Here is a 15,918-nt window from a genome sequence, read left to right on the forward strand (position 1 = left end):
AACCACATTGTTGTCCTGATCTCCTCAGATGCTGAGGAAGTGATGAGGCATATATAGTTAACAAGAATTAAGACAGATTATAGTATGGTATATAAGAGAAGTATTTACAGTATAACTGCGGTTTGAATGACAGAGAAGGGAACTATGGTGGTGAGAGTAATTTAAGCAGTGCTTGAAGCAAAATTTTAACACTCAGGTAGAGAGTGGGAAGTGAAAGGGTAGCTAAAATTAACACATTTAATCATTGAGCCCTTACCAGCTTAGATATTGTGCCAGATACTGAAAATATACTGCACAGCACAATAAAAAGAAACCCTTCTCTTGTAGAGTTTACCATGACTTGGCAAAGAACAATGACAGTTCTATAAAGAAGTTTGAACGGCTAAAAGCAGCTAAGTTGGGGGGGGGGGGAAACTGAGAACAGTGAGACAAAAGAGGTTTGTTTTCATTTGGTTGGTTGCATTTTTCCATGATAAGGGCAACAAATGTATGTTTGTTTTTTGTCTACGTGGAAGGAACCAGGAAAATGGAGAGATGCAAATTGGGGAGGAATAGCTAATTTAATAAAGTTGGTAAAAAATGTAAAGTTTTAGGATTAAAATCTAATCTAAGAGGTTATTTTGGGAAACAAGAAATACACTAGAGATAGAAACAGATATTTTAAGGTCCAATGAAGAAATATTTAGTGATGTTCACATCAGATAGTCTTATCTTTTCTAGAAAGCAGGAGGCTTTTTTATCTAAGACTGAGCAACTCTGGGAAAGATAGGAACCCAAGAAGCACAGATATTTTGAAAAACCATGAAAGTGTAGGAATACTTTAAGTGGTCATATCCTACCAGGGACCAGGCATGGTCAGGCAGCATGGAAATGTTGAGTGACTATGATGTGTCAGCAAATAGGCAGGGTCCTTGCCTGCTTGGGGCATTTGATCTAATGAAGGATCCATAAAATATTCCAGTAATGACATAAGTAAATATTACCTGGAGACTGGCTTAAGTATAACAGGGGATAAGGTCGAGAGACAACAGAAAGGTAAGAGAGAACCCCAAACAACTGGCTGCCTTCCGGTTCAAGGAGGCAAATAAAACTCAGCATGGTGTCTGGTGTAGTTATGAGAGACCAAGTGATCCCAGGCATAAATGCAATGTGTGTGCTTTGAGGGGAAGTCAAGCTCTGTCACAGGTGCACACGCAAATCCCGCTGTCACCAGTGAGAACTTGCTCACCCACACTAAGCAATTAAACATATTAATTTACAGCTGACTCCGAGGCACTTTAAATCACATACAAGATACCTTGTCTCACGTTTTAAAAGCTGTTAACGGGGTACTCACGTACATTCAGTGGGTTGGATGTTCCAGTTGACTTGGTCCCACTCTTCCTGGGTGATCTGGCAGGCTTGCAGGACCGAGAACCATTTCTAGGGAAGACATATAATTAAAGTACATTTCACTTAAGGAAGTTAGAAAACAGCCCAAGCAAAAAGTAGGTGAATGAAAAGCTACCAGAGAGAGGAAATCACACGGAAGAATTTCTATTTCTCTATATTTTCCAAGTGTATATTCATCCTACTCTATGTCATGCTTGAGCTTTATGAGAATAAATCAAAGAAACTTCCTTTGCAATGGAGGCAGGAGGCCCTAAAGGGGGAGCTCCCCTGTGGGTACTGCTCCCTGAAGCCTACATAACCAGCAAAAAGAAGGAAGATGAAAATCATTTCCATAAGGGGGCCCATTTTTCACATAGAAAGTTCATCTCCTACTTTTAAGGAAAAGAAGTAAGTTCTCTTTCTGCCTCAGCAGCAACACACTCACCACCAGTTGCAGCCAAGGAGAAGCCACCAGAAGCTCCAACTTGTTCCTCTCTAATGAACTTTTGTTCAAACTAATCCTTCCCCAATCTCCTCCTAAAGCCTAACTGAAGCTGATCGTCCCATTGTCTCTTCAGACTTGTAGTTTGCCTGCCCTGAACTGCCATTCCTCTGTTACTCTCAAATAGATTCATCTTACTAGTAAAATAACTGTCTATTGTATTTTGGAGGGTGACAGGTGTTCAGCAGAATATAAAAAGCTTTTTAAAAAAAATGATAGTAATCATAATATTCAGCTTTTCAAAAATTTTTTTCTACTGGACTGTTGACCAAGATGTTCCTTCAAGGCAAAAGCATGTATCTACTACCACTTACTCCCTTCTTTCTTTGCACACTCTATTTTAGTCCAATCAATTTATTACGCATTCCTGAACATGTTCTGCTTTTCCTGCCTCTGTCTGCCTGCAATGTCATTATTATTTATCCATTCCCATTCTGACCCCCCCAAAATTCAGTTATTCTTTAATACCCAGCTCAAATATGACCTTTCCCCCACTGAAGCTGTCTATCAAATTTAATCTCTCTCTTATCCATATTCCCACAGAATTTTTTTTGCCATTCATAATGAGACTTATAAGCAGTGTTTTTAATTCTACCTCCCTGCCTTTGAGCTTTAATGGCAAGAAGAATGTTTTATCTGTGAAAGTTGGTTGGTTGGTTTTTCCCTTAATCACTATCTTCACTGTGCACATAATGGGCACTCAAATATAATGGACAATTGCTTCTTACTTTAATTTGGTGTAAATCAGACATTTAGTAATGCTATAGTCAGGACTTTACACTATACCCATAAGATATTTCTTTTCACTTGAAATACTGTATTTGCATGGCTTCCAAATCATCATTCCTTCCCATGTTCCTTTTCCAATCTGTTATGCTTTCCTAGTCTACTCTGCAGGCTTCTCCTCCTGGCTCACATCTTTAATATCCTCTATTTTTTATTAGACTATGCCCCTTCAAGAGCTAACCCAAGCCTATTGTTTTAAATATCTCTACACACAGGTACACCTGGGTGGTTCAGCTGTTAAGCATCCATCTTCAGCTCAGGTCCTGATCCCAGGATCCTGGGATCAAGTCCTGTATTGGGCTCCCTTCTCAGTTGGGAGCCTGTTTCTCCCTTTTGGGCTCCCCATGCTTGTGCTCTCTCGCTCTCTCGCTCTCTCTCTGTGTGTGTGTCAAACAAATAATTAAAATATAAATATCTTTACATCCAAATTTTTGTTTTAGCCCATACTTCGCATGAGTGCCATATTTAAATCAACTGTTTACTTGATAGACCCACGTTATAGTGCTTTTTAGAGTGCTAATAGGTGATTTCAAATTAGCATATCTAAAACTCAGTTCCAATTTGCTCCTCTTAAAATTTCTTCTCAGGTAAGGGCAATTTCATTTTATCATTGCTTTTCCATTCCAAAACACTCAGAGTCACCTTGCCTCCACTCTTCCCTCCAGACCCCATATCAAGTATGTTAACAAATCTCACTTGTGCTTACTTCAAAAGATATCCCAAATGTATCTAAAATAGGACTACTTTCCCCATCCCACCAATAAAATAGTGATCCAAGACACTATAAGTAGTTTTAAGTTTTTGGCAATGGAGTCTTCTTATTTTAGATTATCCCTTCTTTTTGTCTAGTCTCAAAATAGCAACCAAAATAATTCTATTAAAGAATAAACCAGATTAAGTCTCTTCTATTCTCAAAACCTTCTAGTAACTTCCATCTCATTCTAATAAAAATCAAAATCACCAAAAGGTTAGCAAAATCCTACATGATCTGGTACCATGTTAACTCTCAGATACCTCCTTGTGTTCACTGTGCTCACACCACAGTGGCCTCCTGGCTTTTGTTCAAAAATCCCAGGCTCCTGCCTTCAGCTCAGGTCATGATCCCAGGCTCCTGGGATCAAGCCCCACATTGGGCTCTCTGCTCAGCAGGGAGCCTGCTTCCTCCTCTCTCTTTCTCTGTCTGCCTCTCTGCCTACTTGTGATCTGTCTGCCAAATAAATAAAAATCTTTTTACAAAAGTTAAAAAAAAAAAAACTCCCAGGCTTGTTTCATCCTTTGGGCTTCTCTTCTGCTGTTCCCTCTCCAAGTAACTAACACTCTTCTGCTGACCCAGGTGAACCTCTTACAAACCTCTACTGGATACTTACTGATATCCATTCACTTTTTTTAGTAAAATTTGCCTGTCTGCCCTATTTAAAAGAGGGACATCCTGTACCTTGTACTACCTATCCTTGTTTATACCTCAGTTTTTCTTTAAAGTGATTGTTCCACCTAATAAACTACATCTTCCACATAGAGACCTTTAAAAATCATTCTTCTTGGGCCACCTCGGGACTCAGTTGGTTGAGCATCTGACTCTTGATTTCTGCTCAGGTCATGAGCTCAGGATTATGAGATCGAGGCAGACATAGGGCTCTGTGGTCAGCATGGAGTCTGCTTCCTCTAACCCCTCTCTCAAATAAATAAATAAAATCTTTAAAAGAATAAATTAAAAAAAAATTCTTCTTTTCCCATTAAAAGCAAGTCAACTCCATGAGGGCGAGAATTTTCATTGATTTATGTGCTGCTATACTTCTAGTGCCTTGCATTATGCCTGGTACATGGTAGGGGCCTAAATACATTGTGCTGAAGGAGTTTATTCTTTTGATGTGAGAAAACATATGGTCCACTCCTGTTTCAGCATACTTTGCTTGTGTAACATCATTCTGAATCCTAGATCCTTAGCAATAAGACTAACATAATAACATTAGCTCAATCAGTTTCCCAAGGGAGCTGAATAAATAAAATGAAACAATCAGTAAAAAATGTAATTTGAGTATCAAAAGGCACTAAATAAGACATGACAACTTAAATGTACAATATAGTTGAGCCTTACGTCAATCCTGATACAAATCATGTATCGTCTTACAGTGTACACATTTGTGTTTTACAGCAATTTTCAGATATCTGACTTAGTTCATAAAGTTAATTTGCTATGGGTTCAGTACCAAAGTTTGGTTTTTTGATCTTAAAGTAGGTCATTTTTTTTACCATAATAACTATTATTAACATCTAAAAAATAGGTGATTTATATTTGCCTGATTTTTAGAGCTAGGAAATGTGTCTTATTCTAGTAATAAAATTAATAATAATAGCAAAAATACCTGACAGTTTTGAGCACTTATTACACATCAGGTACTACTCTAAGTGATTACCTATACTATTTCATTTAATTATCAAATAGCTCCATGAGGTTGCTACGATAATTATCTCTACAGAAAATGGAAAACAGGTATAGAGAGATTGAGTAATGTGTACAGGGACATAGCTAGTAAGTGGTGAAACAGATATCAATCTAGGTAGCTTTGTGACAAAAAAAAATCAAATTTTTCTTAAAAGATTTTATTTATTTGACAGACAAAGGTCACAGGTAGGCCGAGAGGCAGGCAGAGAGAGAGAAAGAAGAAGGCTCCCTGCTGAGCAGAGAGCCGGATGTGGGGCTTGATCCCAGGAGCCTGGGATCATGACCTGAGCTGAAGGCAGGAGCCTGGGATTTTTGAACAAAAGGGCTGGATCCCAGGACTCTGGGATGATGACCTGAGCTGAAGGCAGAGGCTTTAACCCACTGAGCCACCCAGGTGCCCCCCAAATCGATTTTTTTAAATTGAAGTAGAGTTCACACAAAATGTTACACTAGTTTCAGGGAACCAACACAGGAATCTGACAATTCTACACATTGTGATGTGCTCACAAGGATAGCTACCATCTGTCACCACACAACATTGACTATATTCCATGTTATTACTTTTTTTCTTTTTAAGATTTTATTCATTCATTCATTTAGAGAACATGTGAGAAGGTGGGGGGAGGGTCAGAGGGAGAGGGAGACTCTCAAGCAGACTCTGCACTGAGCATGGAGCCTTATGCAAGGCTCAGTCTCATGACCCTGAAATCACTACCCAAGTGGGATGTGTAACTAACTGAGCCACCCAGGTGCCACTCCCTATGCTGTAACTTTCATCTCAGTAACTTTTTCATTCCATATCTAGAAGCCTGTACTTCTCACACCACTTCACCTATTTTTCCCACCCACCCACGTCCCTCTCCTCTGGCAAGCACCAGTTTTTTCTCTGTATCAGTAGGTCTGCTCCTGTATTTGCTTGTTTACAAAAGCCAATTTTTTAGTTTCTTTTTTAATTTTTTTATAAACATATAATGTATTATTAGCCCCAGAAGTACAGGTCTGTGAACTGTCAGGTTTACACACTTCACAGCACTCATCATAGAATATAACCTCCCCAATGACAGAAGCCAATTTTAATTCAAAATCATTTTCCCAGGTTTAGTGAGATATAATTAGCATATAATATTGTATAAGATTAATGTATATACTGGTGTATATGTGTGTGTGTGTGTGTATAGCACCACAATATACACAGTTACTTCAATAAGTTTAGTTAATATCCATCACCTCACATTGTTATATTATTTTCCTTTTGATGGGACTTTTAAAATATACTCTCTTAGCAACTTCCTGACACATAAAGCACTATTGTTAACTACAGTCATTATGTTGCCATTCCCAGAATATATCATTTAAGGTCAATATATTAGAGCTCCCCAAATCTAGTCACTTTTATACCTGAGGACATTTAGTGAGTATGGAGAAGACTAATAATGAGTTTAAAAAAATGGAGTAACTGATACCATCGTAACATTCTTTAGGACCTGGTTACTTTGTGGTATTTGAGAAGCATTCTCAAGAGTAATTCACTCTTCTTTGTAATTGCTTCTGTGAACTGATTCATTGTAATGTTGGAGAGTAATATCAGTAATTCATGCTATGATTACTGAGAGCCAATAAAATAGTTATGACAAATACCAGTCTAATTGATATAGCTTGAGTCACTTAAAAAGAATCACTTGAGAATGTTCTATCAGTAGTGCTCTTGGATTGGAAGAAGGGGGCGAAGATAAATGAGCAGGCCTGGGTCCTCCTCCAGTTCTGACAGTTCTCTTCCTTCTGATAAACAGCTATAATGGCAGAGGGGGAAAAAAAGACAATAACAACAACCTTAATCTTCTCTGACCTTTCTTCATTTGGAAGAGAACAGGACAATGATTCTGAACTGTCACAGGAAAAAGTTCCAGAGAAGGGTGAGGAAATCCTACAGATAATTCCCTCTACTTGACAACAAACTAAGGGGCAGTTTCAGAATACACCTGTCTCATACCAAGGAGAGATGTACTATAATCACCATCATTATAATGGTAATCACAGCAGCAGATAGCATATGTTAAACACATACAATATGCTCGATATTAAGCTAAGTGCGTTACATGATTGATTTTGATTCTGTACTGTGTAGATTGGTTTAAAAATGCCAATGGCTAGTTTGGGGCAGGTGGGACATCTTAGGCTGATAAACACAACTTCCCTAAAAATACAATCTCAGTGAGACACACCCAAGGAAACTTAGGTACAAAGGAGTTAAGTGATGGTCCCAGATCATCCAATTCATATTCACTTGGCACTCTACCATTCTTCCTAACAGGCTACTCTGCCTCTCACTGCCCCCTCACAGTTTTTGTATCTTCACCCTTAAATGGAAAGAACTATTCATTTGTATGAATTTCAAGCATTTCTCCAACTAGAAAATGATACAATATGATGACTATATCTTACAAATGTGTGTTTTTAGACACAATTTGGAACGGATGAATTTGCACAACTCTACGGAAGGTGAGTGGGTGGGCAGCTACACAGGGTTGGGGTAAATAGAAAGACTATCATCCAGACATAAAATGATAATTATGTAATTACATAGGGCTGTATAAACATGCTTATGATACAAGATCAAGTGAAAAAAGGAACTGCCTAACTAGCATATATGTTACAATTATGTATAAGTTCTATGCGTGTCCACATAGAAGAATGAGGTGGAAGAACAAATTGAGGGAAGTTTTCTCATGATTTGTTGGGCTGATGTAACATTCAGGGACACATTTACACTAAGCATTAATGTTTTTACAAAATTGTTTATGATATGAATCTTGAAAGTGAGATTTAATTAAAAAAAAAAAAAAACACCAAAGATGGCATAATGGCAATTCTGAAATTCAAAGAAATGCTGTGGTTTTGGTGCCCACATAAATGTAGCCAAAATTATCTTCTCAATGCTTGTTATAAATGACTCTAAAGAACAATTTTCAAACTGTAATATCTTCTCTGAACAACCATAAACCCTAGTACACATGCCAGTTAGTAATTAATTCTTGAATACTCAATTTTTCCTGAGAAAATATCTTACTCTTTGTAAGGAAATAATGGTCTACAAAGTGAAAAAAAATTGGCTTTATTTATTCATTCACTTATCCACTTATTCAACACACATTAATATTGAGTGCTTGTTGTTTTAGGCACTATTTTAAGAGCTGAGGATTTACCAGAAAAGAAGCTAGTTTGTAGCTAGGACTGGACCTGTAATAGCCTAGAGCTTAAAAATAGAACTGCCCAGGAATTGAACTACTGGGTATGTGTCCCAAAGATACACATGTAGTGAAAAGAAGGGTCATATGCTTTCCAATGTACATAGCAGCAATGGCCACAATCACCAAACTGTGGAAAGAGCCCAGTTGCCCTGCAACAGAGGAATGGATAAAGAAGATATGGTCCACATATACAATGGTATATCAATGAGTCATCAGAAAGAATGAGTACCCAACTTTTGCATCAACATGGACAGGACTGGAGGAAATTATGCTGAGTGAAGTAAGTCAAGCAGAGAAAGTCAATTATCATATGGTTTCACGTATTTGTGGAGCATAAGCAATAGCATGGAGGACATTAGGAGAAGGAAGGGAAAGATGAAGGCGGGGTGGGAATCAGAGTGGGAGACGAACCATGAGTGACTATGGACTCTGGGAAACAAATTGAGGGTTTTAGAAGGGAGGAGGGTGGAGAACGGGTGAGCCTGGTGATGGGTATTAAGGAGGGCACGTATTGCATGGAGCACCGGGTGTTATATGCAAACAATGAGTCATGGAATACTACATCAATAACTAATGATATACTGTACGGTGACTAACATAATAAAAAAAATTAAAAATTGTTAGAAATAAGATTAAAAAAATTATCTCTATGAAAAGGGAAAGAGCTCATGAAAGAATCTGGAGCAAATTTGTTCCCCTAGTCATCACTGAAAATGCAGTAGAGAGAGGTTGCAGAATCTTCTTGTGGCAGCTTTTTGAGCAAATGTTTCCAGAAAAATATATATATATCTATGTTGCAGAAAATAATTTAGAAATAGTTTTCCAACTCTGTTTCCTTCACACAATCACCTAGTCATCAGAACATCAGTTCCAAGAAGAAAAGAAAAGAAAAGAAAAGAAAAAGTCATGAAGGCAGGAGCATGTTTATTTTACCACTGCATTTATTCCCAGCATCAGGAACAGGACCTGAACTGTGTCCATGAGGATCCAATCAGTTTAGTTCACACCAAGTGCTGGGTTACCCTGTTACAGAAATGAGTCATGTTTGGTTCTGCCTCTCGAGGACATTAATCCAGGTGGTAAATGGCAGGCATTTATAAAGCACCAACTGTATATCAGATATATAATAAATGCCATTATTTTTTTTTAAGATTTTATTTATTTATTTATTTGACAGGCAGAGATCACAAGGAGGCAGAGAGAGAGAGAGAGAGAGGGAAGAACAGGTTCCCTGCTGAGCAGAGAACCCGATGTGGGACTCGATCCCAGGACCCCGAGAACATGACCTGAGCCGAAGGCAGTGGCTTAACCCACTGAGCCACCCAGGTGCCCCTAAATGCCATTATTTTAATCTGATATTGCCACAACTCTATTGCTTTTTTCTTTGCCTCACTGTGTCTCAGTTTTCTGAGTTCTATAAACCTGTGATAGTGATACTACTTCAATCCTGAAGCTTTGAGAAAAAAATTCTTGGTACTTATATTATTTATAAAAGCACCGAGATTCATAGCATGTACCATCCAAGTGCATGCTAATATACTATTATTTAAAGCTCACGATAACACTGTGAAATAGATTTTATTGCCTCCGTTTTACAGAGGAGCAAACGGATTCATTGTGGGTAAACAATTTGGCCAAAGGCCCACAGTTCATACACTGTTGGACCACTGAGTTTAGAAGTATTTCTCCCATCTTCCCTGCCTGTCTATACCCTTGTTTATATTCTCAGATTAGATCCTAATCCCTTCCTGCTTCATCTTGTCGACAACTGGCTTCCAAGCCTCTCCTTCTCTAGTTTCATCGAACATCCTTTACATTTTACACTATCCACTTTCCACATGTTACTTAAGCACGTATCAAATTGTATTATTTTCCTTTCTTTAAAACCCAAGTAGTTTCTGCTGCTTCTAGAATAAACTTCAAGGTTCTCAGAAAATCACTATATGATTTTAATATTAAAAAATATTCAATAGATGATGTTCAAACATGATAGCCAAAACACTAACAACTGTATTAAAATCAGACGGTCCAAAATTCAGGCAGATCTGTATTCAAAGCACTTATAAGGCAGTAGCTTTCCAAGTTATTAAAATTCTTTGATCCTTAGTATCTCCTTTGAAAGATTGGGATAATAGCATTTAACACATAATTTGGGGTTCATATAATAGATACTTAGTAAGTGATACTTATTATTCTCATCGTCCATGGTGCCAGAGCAGCATAAACCATATTTAAGAGATCACACGTGAAAAAAAAAAAAATCTAACAGAGATCCCCAAATGTGAAAAATGGAGAGAAATAAATAGTAGAATTGGCTGCTATCAAGCAATGACATAGTATTTCAGAGTTAGGTTGCCAAACCAGTCTAATTTTATGGGAAGAGAAAATTCAATTATAAATAGACTATTTAATTTATATATAAAGTCTATTTATATATGTAAATATATAAACCAACCTGACAAAAAATAAGTTTTATCATTGTATGGATTGGAGCAGATTTGTAATAGATTTGCTAGTAATAAATAGAAACATTCTATACCGTACTCCTCACTTGAAATATTAAGAATTACTATCTGATTTTATAGCTCTCCAAGAATATGCTTTCCTTCTAATGAATGCTCTCATATAGATTTTACAGATGCTTATGTTAAATATAGGTTAACTGACAGATTATTTTGAAATGCTCGGAGTGATTAATCAAGGCTGCTTCATTTAGTGATGAGAGATATTCAGTGAGATTTCAAGATTTCAGTTTAGTTAAATTAAGTTCATAAGCAAGAAAACTCATCTGAACTCAAGAAAATATTTTGGGCATATAGAAGCCACATGGTAATACTCTGAGACACAAGCCTTGCATTAGTGACCCTAAGCTAACTTCCAGGTATCTCCACATTGGTTGGTGGTGTTAGCTGAGAAGTAAACATGTAGTTTTTCTTGTTTTGACCTAAATAAATTCATGTTTGATGAGATCATACTTTTAGCACTCATTTATCCAAACGCTTATTAAGTATTCACTAAGTACCAAGAAATGTGTTAAGGACTAAAAATAAATGATGTAATAAAATGTTTTTTCCCCCGATTTTACTGCCCTCACCATCTAATTAGGAAAGAGAAATAAGTCATAAATGTGATTGTTTTGCTTGTGATGGTGTATGTGCAGGATAGAGAAAGGCACCCCTATGGCTATGTCAGTTCAGGTCCATCAAGAAGCACACATCAAAATGGAGATAGACATAAAAGAAATTTATTGGGGAAAGTGTCTGTGAAGGATAGTGAATGATCCATAGCTAGAAAAGGCAGCTTCCAGAATATGGCAGAAGTCTGACAGAAGGAAAGGAGGATGGAAGGACAGAAGTTTGGACGGAAAGAGTCTGGGAGAGCTTCAGGAAGGACTCCAGTAAGTCAATGGTACATACCTGAGCTAGAGTCCCCCATGATGGGAGGCCTGTGTTTCACCGAAACAGACCTGAGCTAGTAGTAACCCTTGGACGGGAGCAGTCCAGGGGCAACACAGCCTAGCAGCCAGAGCTTTCATAAATACTGAAAGCAGCAGTTAGGGCTGCCAATCAATCATGATGGTGACCACCATGGGAGGCGTCAGTGTTACTGGTGGACCAGGACTTCAGAAAAGGTTTTGAAAATGAATACGAGATCTCAAAGTGGATGGGTCAATGCCTTCTAAGGGGGGTTGGGAGGCAGTGGACCAAGAGGTGAGAAGAGAAGGGGCAGGATTCCAATCAGGTAGAGTCAGGTAAGTTCTACAAAGATGTTTGATTTTATTCCAAATAGAGTCCCTGAAGGGGTTAATGCTGGACAGAGACAAGAGGGCTTCCGCGTTGTAGGAAGAGTCCCATCACGTATGGAGTGTATTCTGATGGAGGTTTCGGGAGGTGAAGGAGAGAGAGACACTAGTCCTGAAGACAAGGAAGTAGCAAACAGACCTGGGTTCTAATCCTGACTCCACTCTACCAACCAGGTGACCATAAGCAAGTCCTTTAACAAGCCAGAGCCCCTACTACTAATTCCCTACAACAGGAATTACATACCTCCTTACTTCAAGATGACATGAGGATCAAAGGTATAAAATGAAGAGGACCATGCTTAAGAGTTCAGGGGTCGACAGTAGACATAAACCTACATTCATACCCTGACGTCATGATGTGACTAGAGTTGTGCTTTATATAAACTTCTATAAACCTCAGCTTTCTTTAATGTAAAATGACCACAGGATTGCACGTCCCTCCTGGAGCTGTTCTCTCTGAGCCAATCCGTGCAAAGTCTCAGCTAACTCCTTGCAAGGAGGAAATGCTCAGCAGCTGAGTGTTGGGTGCTGCGGGAGAGCTGCACACACTTGTAACGTTCCGTCCTCACTGCATCTCCGCAGGCAGGCTATTTTCTCCCCACGTGTTCAGGAGCATACTGACGCTTGAAGAGTTTAAATAACTGCTCACCATCACACAAATGACTGTACTGGGTTACAATTCTCAGTTACCTGGCTTCAAAACCCATATTCTTAACCACAATTCTCCATTACCCTCCATTCCAGCATGAAGCAAAACCATCTACCTGCCAAGGAAAATGCAATTCTAAGAACTCACTTGTGGGCTACGGTTGGGTTTCCCCGTATTATTAGGAGGCTTTCAAACAGAGTTAGGGACCATTTAAGCAAAACTTCCTGGTGAGACCCAAGAGAGGTTTTATCCAATTCATTTAAATGGAATATTACAGACATCACACAGATTCTGATATAATCTGTGTTCCACCATTTGAAACTAGTTTCAGTTGGTGATGGAGGGAGGGGGGAACACGGGGGTGTGAACATGATATAGGCGGACATCTTTGGAATGTTAACAGACATTAATCTCTTCATTCTAGTGAAGAATACACTTCACTCCCAACACAGAGCAGCCTTGTTACAGGTAATCAAAACCCAAGAAAAACCCAGGTCCGTAGAGTTTAGGCACAGGGTCCTTGTCCATGCAGCTCCCTCTCTCTTCTTCGTCTTTCCTTTGAGAGAAAAGAATGGCCTGATTTTAATCCAGGTTCTGCCACATTTCTTATTAAGGAAAACGCTGAACCTCTCTAAACTTCAGTTCCCTTAGCCAAAATAGCATTATCTTAAGGTTGCCTTAAGTACTACCTGTGGACATTCATGATCGTGTCTAGTACCTATTAGCTACTTCACAAATGCTAGCTCCCCTTGGATGAACAGAAAAGAATGACTTAGAAAATTAACAGATTATCAGAAAATAATTCTATCAGTAAACAAAGGCAATATCTTATATCAGGTAAAGAAGGGTTGAAGTTTTCATTATTAATGTTCCTATTTAAAAAAAAAAAAAAAAAAGCTAGAAATAGTCACCATTCACAGATGCTTCTGCAACAGAGTTGGACCATGCAGCTTGAGGAGATATTTCGTCCTCCTCCTCTATCAACTGTGAGATTTCTATTTTCAAGAATAATTTTGTTGCACTCTTATGAGGAGGTTCACCTTCAATACAAAAACTTATAAATCTGCAAGACTTGCAAAACCAATACAATTTTTTTCTTTCAGCTTCATTGGAAAGGAGGCAAAGAGATTGCCTCTGGCATTAAGAAACTCACAGGCTGAAATAACTTGAAGCTTGTGGACTCCATTAACAAAAGCCTGCTTGAAACAGTTTTAGCTAGGAACTCTGTCTCCCAAAATCTCTCTGTTGGGGAGTCACATGGACTCCTGAAGTGGCTGGCTTTCTCCTGTACTTCCAGAAACTGTAGCCATGCAGGGGGAGACTTCCAAACCACTGGGCTCCCAGTTACTGGATGATTCTGCAAACACCTGAGAGGTTAGATCCCATCACCTGATCATTGTTTTCCTGAAATCACGCTCCAGGAAGGATCATTTTAGATAGTTTTGGAGCATCAGTCAAGACTATTTCTCTGGTCTTGGTAATCTTGGTCCATATATTACCCTTTAAACAACACTTGGCTTTTGATTAATACTTCTCAATAAAAAGAAACGGCAAATTTTAAAAATAAAGACTCCTCCCCTCTTTCCTATTCACCTCAGCTTTTATATTTTTTCAGTGTTATCATGCAAGGTGAACTGTGCAGTGCTGGTCATTGCATCTGTTTTAATCTCCAAGCCCTCCTCAGTGGCAATCACCTTGGCCATCTCTCTTGACAGATGGCCGTACTCTACCAAATGAGCCATAATTTGATACCAACTGATTCTGGAGAACTTAACACAGAATTAAAGCAAATAAGCTTTAAACAGACTATATAGACCCAGGAAAATAACAAGCACTTAAACACAACCCCACCTCCTAATAAATAGAATGCAGTGGAATTCCTCTGACTCCAAATTTAAACTCACGAAGCAAGTATCAGTCGTAAACATGAAGATAAATATATAAATTATCTTATAAGTGAAGGCAAGTTCTTACTGTTACAGTGGAATCAGCAGTAGCATTTAGAACTTCAGCATGTTCAAGGAAGGCAGGACAGTGGGTATGTTCACTCTCCATGAGGAAGAGAGTTTATTGCTTCTGTATATTCTGGATAGATTTATCAAACAGGCAATGGCTCCACAGATTAGGTGTTAGATCACTGGTCTTGTAGATTTATCAAACAGGCAAAACCATATCATGTGCGCCTCCAAATAAGCCCCAAAGAAGAGTTCTGATAACTTTGGTTGATGCCCAAAGATTCAGCAATCAATATATATGAGTCAGATTTCAAAAATTCAGCCTCAGCATTTTTTTAATCAGAGCAAGCTCTTTCTCAATTATTTGGTCTCTAATTAATGATGCTTATAAAACTATTTAAGTCTCAGTTGTAAAATACATCAATTGACAATATAATATTTAAGACTAAGAATGGAGAAATGAGAGCTACTTAGAAAATTAAAATGAATTCTAGTTTTGTTGTTGTTCTGAGAGGCAGTAAAGTTTCTTAGAAATAATTTGATCCTTTTGAATAAGGTTTTTAATTTCTGTTCATTGGTAATCCAGCAGAGGCTAGTTTAGGGCTAATTTTGTTCCTGCTGAGGCAGGTCCTTTTCACAGACTCATGAATTATGTGCCTCATGGATTATGAAGTCTTCTACTCTGACTAGTGGGAACAGAAATTATATTCTGAAGTAAGGGTGAGTGCTGGGCAGCATTCCCTCTAACCTTTAGGACGTTGCCCTGCGGCCACAGTGTTTCTTCACACACCTTCACTGAGCAGCTGGAAAGTGGAGGCGGAAACTCCACAGACTTCTACAGTATGCTGCTCTCTTTTTCCCTGTTTTGCCATCCCAGGCTGCAGCTCTCTGAGTCCCAACACCTTCCCCTTTGATCTGGCTCCCTCCTCCTCGCTCTCTCTGCATCAGCTTCCCCTTTCCCTACCAGATCCTAAAAACTCAGAGCAGGCAGGCAGCTTGAGACAACTGCAGAATTCACATCTGGTGCAGTCAATGGTCTCTAATTGTCTTTTTGGTGTGGCTCTTTTTAAAGACTTTATTTATCTGTTTGTCAGAGAGAGCACAAGCAGGGGGAACAGCAGGCAGTGGGAGAAGCAGGCTCCCCCGTAGAACAGGGAGCCCA

General features: G+C 38.7%; 1 protein-coding gene across 7 annotated transcripts in view; it reads right to left on the reverse strand.

The window, feature by feature from the left end:
* The window catches only part of LRRC4C (leucine rich repeat containing 4C), a 1,100,263-nt gene that overhangs the window by 615,386 nt on the left and 468,959 nt on the right, over positions 1 to 15,918 (reverse strand). For all 7 annotated transcript variants that reach the window (XM_082748993.1, XM_082748990.1, XM_082748983.1 and 4 more), the window contains one exon: positions 1,341 to 1,422. The gene's annotated coding sequence lies outside the window, so the exon portion shown is untranslated. The remainder of the gene's footprint in view (positions 1 to 1,340; positions 1,423 to 15,918) is intronic.

The sequence above is a fragment of the Mustela nivalis genome (assembly GCF_964662115.1).
Source record: "Mustela nivalis genome assembly, chromosome: 9".
Taxonomy (NCBI): Eukaryota; Metazoa; Chordata; class Mammalia; order Carnivora; family Mustelidae; genus Mustela; species Mustela nivalis.